Raw genomic sequence first — 12,112 nt, 5'->3', positions numbered from 1 at the left:
GTGAGTGGGGGTATTGGGCCGCCGAATTGGAATGTTAAGGCTCTGCAGGTTGCACTGGAAGTCTAATCCCAGTAATGTGGGCGCGCAGAGTTGGGGAAGGACGTAGAGCCTGTAGTTTTTAAACTCCCTCCCTTGCACGGTTAGGGTCACTATGCAGAACCCTTTGATCTGTACAGAGTGGGATCCTGCAGCTAGGGAAATCTTTTGCATACTTGGGCGGATGGTCAAGAAGCAGCGTCTTACCGTGTCGGGGTGGATGAAACTTTCGGTGCTCCCGGAGTCGATCAGGCATGGTGTCTCGTGTCCGTTGATCAGCACCGTTGTTGTCGTCGTCTGGAGCGTCCGGGGCCGTGCTTGGTCCAGCGTCACCGAGGCCAGATGTGGTCGCAGTGTCTCAGCGTCTTCTTCGAACCCCGTGGAGCCGTCGATGCTGGGGTCCATCCAAGATGGCGGCGGGGGTGGACAAAATGGCCGCCCCCATGCATCGCACATGGCTGGGGGGGGTCCCAAGATGGCGACGGGGGTGGACAGAATGGCCACCCCCATGCATCGCACATGGCTGGGGGGTCACAAGATGGCGGCGCCCATCCTCCCCTCGTGGTGGCCGGGACCCAAAATGGCGGCGCCTGCGGGTCGCACATGGGGCGCAGGGGGGGGGGGGGGGGGGGGGTTGGGGAGCGTTTGGGATACGCTGGACTCTTTCTTCTCCGGGGACAGCGGCGACCCCCCGGGACCGGCACACAGCCGCGAAATGGCCCTTTTTGCCGCAGCTCTTGCAAATCGCTGCGCGGGCTGGGCAGCGCTGCCGGGGGTGTTTCGCCTGCCCGCAGAAATAGCAGCGGGCCCCCCCGGGATGACCTGGCGTCTGAACCGCGCAAGCCTGTGAGGGGAGGGGGTTTGTCGCGACGGGGGTCCATGGAGCCCAAGGGGCTGCCGCGCGGTCGGGGCCGTACACACGGGCGTTTTGCGCGGCCATATCTAGGGAAGCTGCAAGGGCCCGTGCCTCTGAGAGTCCTAGCGACTCTTTTTCTAACAGTCTTTGGCGGATTTGGGGAGAGTTCATACTTGCCACAAACGCATCGCGAATTAACATGTCCGTGTGTTCAGCCGTGTTTACCGGCAGGCCGTGGCGGAATGGTATTGTTACTGGGCTAGTAATCCAGAGACTCCGGTTAATGCTCTCGGGATCTGGGATCGAATTTGCCTATGACAGATATTGAAATTGAAATTCAATAAAAGCCTTGAATTAAAAGTCTAGTGTTGGCACTGTCAATAGGGGGGCCACAGTAGCACAGTGGTTAGCACAGTTACTTCACAGCTCCAGGGTCCCAGGTCCGATTCCCGGCTTGGCTCACTGCCTGGGCGGAGTCTGCACGTTCTCCCCGTTTCTGCATGGGTTTCCTCCGGATGCTCCGGATTCCTCCCACAGTCCAAACATGCAGGTTAGGTGGATTGGCCAAGCTAAAGTTCCCTTTGTGTCCAAAAAGGTTGGGTGGGGTTACAGGGATTAGGGTGGGAGTGTGGGTTTAGGTAGGGTGCTATTTCCAAGGGCCGGCGCAGACTCGATGGGCTGAATGGGCTCCTTCTGCACTGTAAATTCTATGATTCTATAATTTTTGTAAAAACCCATCTGGTTAACTAATGTCCCTTAGGAAATCTGCACTCCTTCTGTGGCCTGGCCTACACGTGACTCCAGATCCACAGCAATGTTGTGGTTAATTTGTAAGTGCCCTCTGAAATAGACTCACAAGACACGCAGTTCAAGGGCAATTGGAATGAGCAGTAAATGCTGGCCCAGCCAGTGACGCCCACCTCTCATGAATGAATAATTTTTAAGAACGCTCATTGTAAGAAACTGTCTCTTTGATTGGATTTGGTTTATTGTCACGTGTACCGAGGTACAGTGAAAAGTATTGTTCTGCGTACAGTCCAGACAGATCGTTCCATACATGAAAAAACAAAGTGCGGATCTTGGCAGTTTGCTCAGTTCACAAAAGAATTTAACGGCTTTGTAGACGCAGATTAACATTTTAATCACTGTACAAAACATATCTACTTGTAATGGGTGCTCATATAGACAGACACAAACGATACGGTAACTGAATTAGAGGAAATGGCAGAGATTTAACTGAACCACCTTTTTAAAAAATTTGGCCTTCATGATAGAGAAACAGGAAAAGCCACTCAGGGAGATGAGGAAATCCAGGCTCAGTGCGGATTTGCTGTCACCCCTCCTTTCTTATACATGAACGGCAGAATGTTTCACACCAAAACACAGAGGGGTCAAATATAAGCAACACATAATTCTCAATTCTCTTCCATTTAACAATATTTGACTTTATTCAAAAGCTGTCTGCGGTCAATCTCAACAAAGTAAAAATCTTATAACACCAGGTTAAAGTCAAACAGGTTTGTTAAGAATCACTAGCTTTCGGAGCACAGCTCCTTCCTCAGAGGAAGAGGAAGGAGCGACGCTCTGAAAACTAGTGATTCAAAACAAACCTGTTGAACTTTAACCTGGTGTTGTAAGACTTCTTACTAAGCCCACCTCAGTCCAATGCCGGCACCTCCACATCATAGCTGCAATCTCAACAAAGATTCATGGGATTTGTATTACCCAGTGACCCACGCTTTCTTGGTCACTCATGTTTGCATTCAATGGTGCATATTTCAGAGATATTCAGAGTGAAGTCTCGAGAACTATTCGATTCAAAATGAAGTCATATATAACATAAATATTCTGATGTTCAACATTGATTAATGAAACAAATATTGAGTAAAATTGGTGGAAATCTTCTGTAGGAAGATAAGAATGATGCGATAATGATTGAACAGAGAGCATTGTTCCCATTAGATATTTGCTGAACAAATGCTAAAGTTCAATATAAGTTCTATATGTTATGGCTTTACAAGTTGAGACACAGGTTTTAAAGGAACAGTTGTCTTCTTGTAATCAGTGACCTGGCTTCTCAGCCGAACCATTGAAAGCTGCAGCAAGACTGTGCAGTTGAACATTGCACAGGGCCATTGGGTACCGTGCTGCCAGCTGTTTCTGTAGCATAGAGGTTATCACAATCAGCTAACGTGTGAAAGGTGTCTGGTTCGAAACTTGCTAGAAGCATTAAATGCTTCTCATTTAGTCTGAGGAAAACTTTGCACAACATACGTTTGTCCCTGAATATTACCTGAATCTTGTATGTTTGAGGAATAGGAGATTTAGTCTCACATCAGCCACAAGAATTGATTCAGTAAAGTCTGAAGTACTGAATTTTCAAGAAGCAATGAGCTGATAAAGATTTCCCTGCTTTAAGACAGTTTGGATATTCGCAGTTTGTTCATCCACAACAGTATATAACGGATTGACAGATGCAGATGAACATAATAACTGTGTCAATCATGTCTAATTGTAAGATAAAAGCAACTTACTGCGGATGCTTCAATCAGAAACAAAAACTGGAAATACTGGACAATCTCAGCAGGTCTGACAGCCTCTGTGGTGCGAGATGGCAGCTGTCGTTCCGGGTCTGGGTGACGCTTTGTCAAAGCTGGAGAACTGGAAATGGGGTCAGATTCAGACTATTGTGGATGGGCGGGGGTGGTGGATGGGGTGGCGGGCAGAAGTCTCGTGGAGAATTGGGACTGGATAGAGGTGGAGAATGACTAAAATGTCTTGGACAGAAAGAAAAAGGGAATGTATATGGGGGTGATCAAGGCTAAGAAACTCACCTGATGAAGGAGCTGCGCTTCAAAAGCTAGTGACTCCAAACAAACCTGTTGGACTTTAACCTGGTGTTGTAAAACTTCTTACAAGGCTAAGAAAGGTGCTGATAGCGGCACGTTAAGAGATTAGACTGTGTTAATGGCAGAACTAAAGTAAGCAGTGTGTCAGAGGAAGACTAGGAACAGGGAGCAAATTGCCCAAGTGGTGTGAATGTGTGCTTGGGGGGAACAATTGTGAGGGAAGAGAGGTCAATGGAAGTAATGAAAATGTTGCTGGAAATAAACATGTGAGGAAGGTGGAGGAGAGTAATACGTGACATGGCCTCTCAGCCTAACCATCAGAAGCTGCAGCAAGACACTGCAGTTGAACATAGCACAGGTCCATTGGCTGCTTCGCTGCTGCCTGTTTCTGTAGCCATGATGTGGAGATGCCGGCGTTGGACTGGGGTGAGCACAGTGAGAAGTCTTACAACACCAGGTTAAAGTCCAACAGGTTTGTTTCAAACCCTAGCTTTCAGAGCACTGCTCACCTGAGGAAGGAGCTAGTGTTTGAAACAAACATGTTGAACTTTAACCTGGTGTTGTAAGACTTCTTACTGTTTCTGTAGTGTAGTGGTTATCATGTTCATCTAACGCCGCAAAATGTCCTCCGTTCAAAACTGGGCAGGAACATCGAATACTTCTCGCTCAGTTTGAGGGAAGTTGGAGAACATGCGATTGTTTCTGCATGTCATCTGAATCCCATATATTAGATATATATTTGGTCTCATCTCGGCCTCAAACGTCATTCAGAGAAGTCGGAGGAAGTGAATATTGAAGAAGCAAAGATCAGAAAAAGATGATCCAATTTAACAGAATTTAATGGATTTATGGATGTAGATGAACATTTTAAATCACCATCTGAAACATATTTAATGGTAATATGTGCTCATACAGACAGAGACAAATGGTACTCCAACTGAAGTAGAGGAAATAGCAGAGATTTAACTAAAACACCTTTTTGAAAATCGGGCTTTGTGGTAGAGAAACAGGAAAAGCCACTCAGGGAAATGAGGAAATCCAGGCTCAGTGCGGATTTGCTGTCACCCCTCCTTTCTTATACATGAACGGGACTTAGGCTGCAGAATGTTTCATACCCAGAACAAAGAAGGTATAATATAATGAACAATATAATGAACATATCATTCTTACATCTCTGACCTGTGAAGATATCTGATTGTGTTTAAAAACTGACTGTGGCCAATCTCAAATGAACACAAGGGAACTTGTATTACCCAGTGACTCGATTTATTTTCTTTGTCAGTCATGTTTGCAATTCAAGGTTGTATATTTCAGAGAGTCTCAATTTCAGATGAGGACATAAATATCAAATAATATCAAGTTTTGAGTAATGCAACAAATACTGAGTAAAATTGTTTGATGATTTTCGAAGGGAGATAAGAATGACGTTATTACTGAATGAGAGGAAATAATTTCACCCGGAGATATTTGCTGAGCGGACATTTCTACATTTAAAAATTAATTTGAAATCAAATAAAGTAAACTACTTCAGCAAAGTGATCTCTAGAGGGCTTTGTTAAGCTTCACAAATCCCTCTCTAATAGACAGACTCTGTAAACAGGATGTAGATCAAATGTAATTAGATTCTGTTATCAACTCAGAAATAATGACGATGCTTCAGCAGAAAAGACACTTTTGTAAATTCAAAATGAAACCAATTGCATGATTACATAATGTTTATATCGTAAACGACACCATCTTCATGTCCAAATCTTCTGGTCATTGGACCAGGGGAACGTTCTCGTTTAAATCAAACTGCGCAAGGATTCTGCAGAAACACCTTTTTCAAAAGCAAATTGGAAGAATAATTGGAATAGAGAAACTTCAAGATCACAGAAAGAGAGGACATTGAGACTAATCGGTTTGCTCTTTCCAATGTCTATATTTTTGTTGGAGTATTATCACGTTTCCAGACAAGACAACACATTTTCCAAACACCAGTCCAATGGGCTCATTGGCAGTCAGCTGTTTTTCAGTGTACAGGTTAACACATTCCCCTCACACACCAAATGTCCCTTATTCGAAACTTTATTGACGTTACTCGTCTAAATTTGCAGATGAGTTGTATCCTTGCTATTTGTTGTTCAATAGTTAAGCGAATACATTATCTTACACCCGCAAAGTTCCGATTGATATCCTGCAAAATACTGTGATGGAGACTGGCAGGAATCGCAGTCAGAGAGTTCACACGTGTTAACTCTGAATGGTTTTCTAATGTCGTTGCTGATTATAGCATTTTATGATTCTAATGTCGGATCGATTTCTCCGCCACTTGCCTAAGTTTTCAGTCGAATAGTACTCTGACAATAAAAGGTTCTTCAGTGCAATAAGGACGCACAGTTTACTATTCCCGGTCAGTGCACTAAGCGCTGTTCCCTGTTTCTGTAGTGTAGTGATGAGCATGTTTGCTTAAAGGCCCTCGGTTTAAACCCGCACAGAAACATTGTCAAAACCCATTGGTTTCCGTGTGTGGAAATGTTACATGATTGACATTTCCTTTATCCATTTACACTCATCCCGAATTGCCCTTGAATTGAGTGGCTGAGTTAATCTGCCGCGTGGAACCCCGGTCCCCAGAGCTCCAGCCTGGTTCTTTGCTTTACTGGTCCAGAGACAATTACACTATTCAACCACCAGCCAGTTCCCCAGTGAATCCAATATTACCTGAATATAATAACTTTCAAGCACGTGTCATTTGCTCTGACATGTACCTCAAAATGCATTCAGGGTCAGCTGAAAATTGCCGGCACACTGAGCAGGGACACAGATGCTCCTATTTTGACTCGGCACAAATATTAACAGTTCGTTCAATGGCGACAAATGCAGGTCAGCGGCTGGGAATCCTGCAGCGAGTAACTCACCTCCTAACTCCACATCCTAACTGTCCACCATCTACAAGGCACAAGTCAGGAGTGTGATGGGTACTCTCCACTTGCCTGGGTGGGTGCAGGAACTCACTAAAGACATCTTAGACAGCACCTTCCAAACCCAAGACCCCGAGACCCTGAAAGTTCCCTTCCCAGCCACTCCCCATCCTGACTGGGAAATATATCGGCTGTTCCTTCACTGTCATTGGGACATAATCCTGGAACTCCCTCCCTAAAAGCACTGTAGGTGTACCTACACCAATGGACTGCAGCGGTTCAAGAAGCAGCTCACCACCACCTTCTCAATAGCGAATAGTTGTGGGCGAAATGCTGGAGCAGCCAGCGAGGTTCACATCCCCGAATGGATAAAATGAAACAGACAAGAGAGTTGCCTGAATCCACCACCATGGAGTCACCTGGATTCGTGAATGGAGATAAGGGAATGTCCACTCACATAGTCAAGCTTTTCGAAAATGTCTCGGTTTTCTTGGGAACGTATTGGTTCCCTGCAGCGTGAGCTCAGCTTCTCAAAGGAAACCCAATGTGAATGAATCCCGCCGTCTGCACCGCAAAGAAATGAAGAAAACATGTTGGTTGACCAACAGAAAATAACATCAAAGGGCTCGTCCGGGATTTGAACCCGGGACCTCTCACATTTTCCTCCAGCCTAAACCCCGAAGCGAGAATCTTACCTCTAGACCAACGAGCCGGTAAGAAAGCGATCATTGAACCAAAAGATACGTTCATTGCCATCCACAGCCAATCAGATATCTGCGGAAATGCTGGGAAATTTCAGGAAGTCAGGCAGCATTTGTGGTCGGGGAAACAAAATTCATCTTTCACCTCCGTGACCTTCCACTAAAACCGGGACAGGTTAGAAATGTAGAAAATTAGAAGCAAGTGAAATCCCGGAGGGAGCAAACAGAACAACAGGAAAGGGCTCTGATAGGGGGCAAGTCAGGAGAGATTCAATGAGAAAATGTCTTGGTTCCCTGGTCACAGAGTGAGGTTAGCATCGAATCAGAGAATGATTACACCACAGAATGAGGCCATTCGGGCTGCCGTGTCTGTGCCAGCTCTCTGTCAGAGCAATGGAAGAAACAAAGAAACAAAAGATGTGTCTGGAGGAGCTGTCAATGGCAGATTGATCAACAACTGTCGCCCGGACACAAAGAACAAGTGGAAACAAGATTCAAACCCAAATCTGCGATGTAAGGGCACACAGAATGGGGGCAGCATTTACAGTGTTGCACACACTCTGAGTGTGAAAGCTGTATTGAGCCCATTGGAAAAATGCGCGGCTGTTCCTCGAGTGTTTGTTGAGCTTCTTTCGAACTCTGCACATGTGCTGTATCATTCTAGAAAACAGAATATCCAGTATCACAGAAGAGTATCACAATAGCAGAACAGGCTGAAGGGACGAATGGCCGACTTCTGCTTCTATCTTATCCGTTAGTATGTGCTCCCGTGTGTGTATCATTCTATAAAACAGACCATTTACTATCAGAGAATCAAATTTCGTATCTTTGCATGATGGGAATGTGCAATTCGAAACACAAACAGGTCAGCCACCTTGTTGAATAGTAAGAAGTCTTACAACACCAGGTTAAATTCCAACAGGTTTGTTTTGAATCACTAGCTTTCGGAGCACTGCTGCTTCCTCATGTGAATGAAGAGGTGGGTTCCATAACCACATATAACCACCTGAGGAAGGAGCAGCGCTCCGAATGCTAGTGACATCGAAACAAACCTGTTGGACTTTAACCTGGTGTTGTAAGACTTCTTACTGTGCTCACCCCAGTCCAACGCCGGCATCTCCACATCACATATAGAGACACAGTCAATGATGCAAGATGATACTTTGAATGCGAGTCTTTGTATCATTGACTGTGTCTATATATATGTTTATGGAACCCACCTCTTCACTCACCCGATGAAAGAGCTGTGCTCCGAAAGCTAGTGATTCTAAACAAACCTGTTGGACTTTAACCTGGTGTTGTCAGACTTCTTACTGTGCCCACCCCAGTCCAACGCCGGCATCTCCACATCTTATTGAATGGCTTAGCAGCCTGAAGGGGCCGAATCGCCAACTTCTGCTTCTATTTCATCTGTTCGTATGTTTGAAAACAGAGAGGAACCATTGACTGAGTCAGAACCTTAAGGTGAATATTATGGTGGGTATTTGATAAGGAGGAAACATGTGACCATGTCGCCCTCTGGTGGACATCATCACAACTTTACACCGTTCGGACATTTGATGAAAACAGAAAATGAGAGTATCAGTTCCAGGGGAATAAATGCAGCGGGGGAAACATACACAGAAGCTGCAGTTTGACCATAAACATCGCCGGCACCGACACCAGTTGAACCGACAGGAAATAAAAGTTAGTTTAATCGCTGTGGTTTGTGGTTCATTGTGTAGCTCAGAGCGGGAAATACCTGCAGACAGAAAAGAGATGGGAACTTCCAAACTTAAATTAATTCACTTACTGTTTTATGTCCTGGTAAGTGTTATCCAAGCCTGGCCATTCACCAACCGCATTTCCCCACAAACAGACGCTGGACACGATCCCAGAAATTCCAGTTCATTCTTTCTGTTTTTCGGGAATGACCTCCCACACTGGGAACAGCATTGGTGTATTTTACATTGCCGCCAAATTCAACCCTGAGTCTGATCCAATTCGCCGGGGCGACCCTGAGAGAATTTCCCCGAGAGTTGTAAAACACTTTGGGATAAACAGTCTGTGTAACCTGTTGGACGAGATGTCAGGGCGTGTTTACCTTGTGAACCAGTGGCGCAATGGATAACGCGCCAGACTCCCCATCGGGACATTCGAAGTTCGACTCCTGGTTGGCTCGTGGTAAACGTTTAGACATCAGTTTCAGTCCATGAACAAATGCATTTTCAATAACTTTAACCCAATTCAGTTGATCGTTTAGATTTTCTTTTGGTAGTCTTTTTGACAAATCCCAGTGTATTCTAAAGGGACAGAAACTGACACAAACCAGATGCCAGAAATGTTGGGGATGCAGGGTTTAGTGAGAGGGGGGAACTGAAGGAGAATCATTGAATCCCTGCAGTGCAGGAGGACACCATTCGGCCCTTCGAGTCTCCACCGACCTTGGAAAGAGCACCCTAACTCGGCCCACCCCCCGTAACCCAGCCATTTCGCATGGCCAATCCACCGAGCCAGCTTTGCCCTTTGAGCCATTTAATTCCTGACTTGTGACTGTTGATGGTGAAGAGGCTGGGAGGGGATGGAGTGGGGAGGGGGGGGGGGGGGTGAATTACTCTCCGCAGGATTCCCAGCCGGTCTTTTAGTGTTAATCAATTTAATAGAATAACAGCGAGATTCCCAGCCTCTGGCCTGCATTTGTCGCCATTGAAGGAACTGTTAATATTTGTCCCAAGTCAAAACAGGAGCATCTCTGTTCCTGCTCAGTGTGCCGGCAATTTTCAGCACTTCTGCTTCTCCTGAATACCTTTCCGGCATAGATGAGAGCAAATGACATTTGCTTTGTAAGATATTATATTCAGGTAATAATCGATAGCGGATTCACTGGGGGAGTGGTTGGTGTTGAGTTGTGTTATTGCGGATTCACTGGGGGAGTGGTTGGTGTTGAGTTGTGTTATTGCGGATTCACTGGGGGAGTGGTTGGTGTTGAGTTGTGTTATTGCGGATTCACTGGGGGAGTGGTTGGTGTTGAGTTGTGTTATTGCGGATTCACTGGGGGAGTGGTTGGTGTTGAGTTGTGTTATTGCGGATTCCTGGGGGAGTGGTTGGTGTTGAGTTGTGTTATTGTCACTAAACTGGCAATGCAGAGAATCAGGCTGAAGCTCTGGGGACCGGGGTTCCACGCGGCAGATTAATCCAGTTCAAGGGTTATTCGGGATGAGTAACAATGGAAATGTCAATTATGCAACTTTCCCCAAACACTTAAACGAATGGGCCTCGACAATGTTTTTACGCGGTTTCCAATCCAGGGTTTTTTGAGTGTAAAGTAACCAAGACAACCACCACACCACAGAAACAGGCACCGAGTTTGACCCTCTGACCGAGAACAGGAAACCTACATTCTTGTTGCACTGAAGAACCTTCTTTTGAGGGAGTCCAATTCGGCTGTAAACTTAGACAAGCGGCAGAGAAATTGATTTAAGATTATTAATAGAATCAGAAAATGTCGCAGCACATTAGAAAACCATTCACACTTAACACGCGTGAACTCTCTGACCAATTCCTCCCAGTCCCCATAATGGTGGATTTTGTAGGATATCATTTGAAACGGGTGTAATGTAACGGATTCACTTAATGAGTAAACAGTAAACAGCAAGAATACAACTCATCGCCAAATGAGGAACATCCATAATGTTTCTGCCCGGTTTCGAACCGGGGACCTTTCGCGTGTGAGGCGAACGTGATAACCACTACACTACAGAAACAGCTGGCTGATATTCGCTCCAATGGGCCTGTGTAGAAAGCTGCCACTGTTCTGTCACTCAGTTACACTTTGGAACCTTTGTTTTTTAGAATTCGGCTGTTCTCATTAGGAATGCTGCAGAGAGACTAATAAATCAATGTAACCATAAAATAACAAAACGAAATAAGTGGCACCTCGACCAGCTTTTCAAAAGAACAATCTTTTGATTAGTCTCAATGTTTTTCAACGGCCTTGAGTTTTCTCCATTACAGCTGATCGTCCAATTCGCTTTTGAAAAAGGAATTTCTGTCGAATCCATGCCCAGTTTGACTTAATGATCAAGTTTCACTGGACCAGACGATGTGGACACGGAAATTATGCAGTTTACGATATAAACAACATGTAATCATGCAATTGATTTCATACCAAATTTATGAAGGTGTTTTTTCCTGATCAAGCATCTCTTCATTATTTCTGAGTTGATATACAGAATTTAATTTAATTTGATCTACAGCCTGTTCACACATCTGTCTATTAGAGAGGGAAATGATTTTTAGAACTTCACAAAGCCCTGTTGAGACACTTTGCTTAAGTAGTCCACTTTATTTGGTTTCAAATGAATTTTCAAATGGAGAAGCGTTCTCAGGGTGGAATGATTTCTGCTCATTCAGTAATAACAACATTCTCATGTTGCTTCCAGAAATGTCAATCAATTTACTCAGCATCTGTTCCGTTACTCAAAACTTAATCTTATCTGACATTTATGTTCTCATTTGAAAGTGAGACTCTGAAATATACAACATTGATTTGCAAACATGACTGACAAAGAAAATAGTTCGAGTCACTGGGTAATACAAACCCCATTGTGCTCATGTGAAATTGAGCAAAGTCAGCATTGAAATGAAATGGGAGAGTTTTACAGGTAGAGATTTGAGAATGATATTTTCATTATATTTGATTCCTTTTTGTTCTGTGTGTGAAACGTTCTGATGCCTTCATCCCGTTCGTGTTGAAGAAAGAGGGACGTCACGGGATCTGTACCGAGC

At 44.8% G+C, this 12,112-nt stretch overlaps 1 protein-coding gene and 2 non-coding genes across 4 annotated transcripts in view; 1 reads left to right on the top strand and 2 right to left on the bottom strand.

Moving 5' to 3' along the window:
• LOC140418772 (uncharacterized) overlaps positions 1 to 12,112 on the top strand; it is a 159,673-nt gene that overhangs the window by 78,560 nt on the left and 69,001 nt on the right. The window lies entirely within an intron of this gene.
• trnap-cgg (transfer RNA proline (anticodon CGG)) lies at positions 7,267 to 7,356 on the bottom strand. Its single transcript is given in 2 exon segments — positions 7,267 to 7,302; positions 7,321 to 7,356. It is a non-coding gene; the product is annotated as a tRNA-Pro (tRNA).
• Positions 11,016 to 11,088, bottom strand: trnav-cac (transfer RNA valine (anticodon CAC)). Its single transcript has one exon. It is a non-coding gene; the product is annotated as a tRNA-Val (tRNA).

This window comes from Scyliorhinus torazame, chromosome 5 (assembly GCF_047496885.1).
Source record: "Scyliorhinus torazame isolate Kashiwa2021f chromosome 5, sScyTor2.1, whole genome shotgun sequence".
Lineage (NCBI taxonomy): Eukaryota > Metazoa > Chordata > Chondrichthyes > Carcharhiniformes > Scyliorhinidae > Scyliorhinus > Scyliorhinus torazame.
Note: the sequence above shows the minus strand (reverse complement) of the source record. Positions and strands in the feature narration are given on the sequence as shown.